The following is a 3,525-nucleotide window of genomic DNA, read 5'->3' as shown; positions in this document are numbered from 1 at the left end:
GGATTTGAATTTGTCGTCAAGTCTACTTGAGATCGGTCAGTCCACATATTTTATATTATCCCCAAAAATCCTAAAATTATTGTATTATTAAATAGTAATTAAAAAAATTTCATATTTCATTTTTTGGAGAAGTGTAAATCAACAAATCAAAAATGTAGACTGACAAATGTAGACCGATTTCAAGTAGACTTAATGACAATTTCAAATCTGTTTTGAGAATTCTTATCGCTTCACTATATCAATCGGTACGATTGACAAAAAAACATGTCTAAATTCTTATGTTGCGCATGTGTTAGACAAATACAGAAAATCACCGCCACCAATCCCTTTAAGTTTAAACACAAAGGTAAAAATTAGTATATTTGTTATTTCACTAATACACATTACAACCATAATTAATTTAATAAATCTATAAATAAAATATTGTTTTCTCCTATGCTCTATTCAAAATTAAAGTACACCAGTTCGCGAATGCGTAAATGAAGCAAGGTACATACATACTTCATGTAGGTACCTACTTTTATTCTGTTACATTGAATTATATACTGTTGCGTAAATGTTATAACTTCAAATACATTTTGCCTTGAGACAGGTGAGCCAAAAGCTATATTTATTAAACCTATTGATTTATATCTAAAGTGTGATGCATGAACTATTGTCTATTTCTGTAACCAATGCTGTTTTTAATGTTGTGCTTATAATCAGAAGCGACAATTTTCGACGCATTTCCCTGTACATTTTGGGCATCTTGGAGCCATGAATCCGCTGATTTCTATCTGTTGAATAAATAATAAAACTATAAATCTGCACACAGTAAATTAAATGAATTTTAAATTTGTAATACATTACTTATACTTTCTTACTGGAGTACGGTTATCTGCCCAGTTGTAGAAAATGTCCTGGTTTATTTTCGATAATTAGTTTTGAAACGTCTGACTGTCAATTTTAAATTTGCATTCCAAGCAATGTACTCAGTATGCACTTCCATGAATACCACTCTCTGTTGATATGCCAGACCCTGTTAAACGAATACCATTATAATAATTCAATTAAGAGTGTGAGTGTCAGTTTTTTCAACATCACAAAATTCTATAAAATTGGAAAATCATATTTTATATTTTAGTTAGGTAGGTACTACCTTTATAAATAATTTCCACTAATCTACAGCTCCATACCTATTTGTGTGTGTGAAAGGGGTTGATAGGGTATATTGAATCAACGAAAATGACTTTACAGGAAAAACTCTCATGCCCTGTAAAATAGTTGGGTTTGTTAATTTCTTTATTTAAAATAAGAGAACATTTTTCAGGTCGGGTCAAAGGCCGAATTTTCATTTAACTTTAAATAGTGATAGAAAAAAACTTTGAAAAAGAACAAAATATATTGTGTATTATTCAAATGCATATTTACCTTCTATAATTGTAACTTTTAAAATCGGGCTTCGATCCAACCTGCAAAATGTTCTCTTACTTTAAATAAATAAAAAATTAACGAAATCCAACTATTTTACAGGGCGCGAGAGTTTTTTCCATTAAGACATGTTTTTGTACTAAAAAACGCACCAGCTCCAACGCCCTTAACCATTTATGATAATATATACCTTACCAGTTAATGCCTGAATTTCTTTGTGATTTTTATTGAAATTATTCATTATTATTATTAATTTTAATATTCATTGAGAGCGATAAAATTATCAAATCAACATTTACAACGTGAATAGATAAGAGATTTTCAAGATTTTATAGAAGAAAAATTTGAAAAGTATTGACAGGGTATAGCTACGTACTTATTACCTACTCGTATCGAAGTATGAACGTGTGTGAAGTTGGGTGACCAAAGCTAGGTGACTACTTTTCGGGCGGCTAGTGATAAGAAACCTTGTACGTTGAGTTGCATTCTTTAAATTTCAAGGGTGCCAAACTATTAGTTTATGTTCGATTGCTTCGATACTATAAAGTAGATGTCACCCTATGTCACTTAATAATTATTTGTTTTAAAAGTACATAAATAAATATTAAATTCTATTGGCGTCATTACCACTATAATTATTATACCAAACATATTATTGTCATCATTACAGTATATTTGTGACAAACCAATGTTAATTGAAAGTTAGGTTATAAATCGTTCTAAATTCGAATACACATTCTAACAAATGTACATTGTACATTATTACTTTTGCAGTTTACGTTAATTAATTAAAAGTTTAAAGTGTTCAACGATGTAATTTGTTAGAGATCACATACGGAAACAGGTAAGTTTTCTACTGTAGTAGTACTGTCTACCATACTGCAGTTTAACAATTATGCAATTATGTTATGTTAATTTTATTGTTTTTATTTAAATTAATTATGTTTACCTATCCACATACTAATTGGTGGTGTCTATGCAAACGAAAAATAGGCACAACTACATTAGTGTTCCCCAAAAAAATATCCGATGGCAGCCCTCAATAAATTCGCGAATTAAAAAATTAAACTTGGGAGAGGTATAATTGGCGTTTTTGACCGAACTTGTGGTGAATTTTAATTATTGTTTAAATCTCGTTTGTGGTCATCACTATGTTACATAATTATTGAAATAATAAACTTACTCCTCTCGAGGTAGATTTTAATTGTGTATAATATCATTAATTTAAGAAAGACATATTATGCTCAGACACTATTGTTTAGTAACCTACCTTCCTTAAAATAATTATCAATTGTAACATAACAGTTTATTCAACCATTTTGCAAAAAACTATATGTATTGTATAAATAATTTCCTAAGTTATAATTGATATTAATACATTTATTTGTCATAAATGTAAAAATTAAACTCTAGAAGTCTAGAACTATGTAGGTGGCAAGGGGAGGGGATCTAGCAGGGGTTTGGTCCCACCCCCCCCTCCACCCAAATAATGTATTTGAAAATAAGGCACCCCTTGAAATGAGAAAATAACCTATATTGTAGTTTAGTACAGATTACATAATTGTGTATGAATATTTTTTTTAATATTACAGAGCTACATACCGACTAGTATGCAATGTTAATTTCCACCAAAAGTGACTTAAATTATGTTTAAATTACTTTTTATTAAAATGTTTTTAAGATATTTAAATAACCACACATAGTTTTAAGACACAATTTGTAACCACACGTCCACACCAGTCATTTATTTCATACATCTACATATGTATAAATATGTATATTTAATGTATATTACTTACTATAAAAAAATTGATGTTAATCTAACAATCCATTCAATATAGAAGCCATAACTGATATCCTCATTGTATCTTTTGATCTCAAGTCGTTAGTTCATTACGTTTCACTCCATACCATATTCATACAGCAATTGTCAATACAACACTAATCAAATAAAATAAATCAAATGATTTTAAACTAGCATATACAATTTCTGTAAAGGATACCTACTGCTCAAATTAATGGTGTACAGTTAGCTGTGAGTTTATTTTCAAATACATTTTCTAAAGCCATATTGTTGTGTGGAAACAAATATATAAATGCTCGTAACTGGAAATA

This window comes from Acyrthosiphon pisum, chromosome X (genome assembly GCF_005508785.2).
Source record: "Acyrthosiphon pisum isolate AL4f chromosome X, pea_aphid_22Mar2018_4r6ur, whole genome shotgun sequence".
Classification (NCBI taxonomy): Eukaryota; Metazoa; Arthropoda; class Insecta; order Hemiptera; family Aphididae; genus Acyrthosiphon; species Acyrthosiphon pisum.
Note: the sequence above shows the minus strand (reverse complement) of the source record.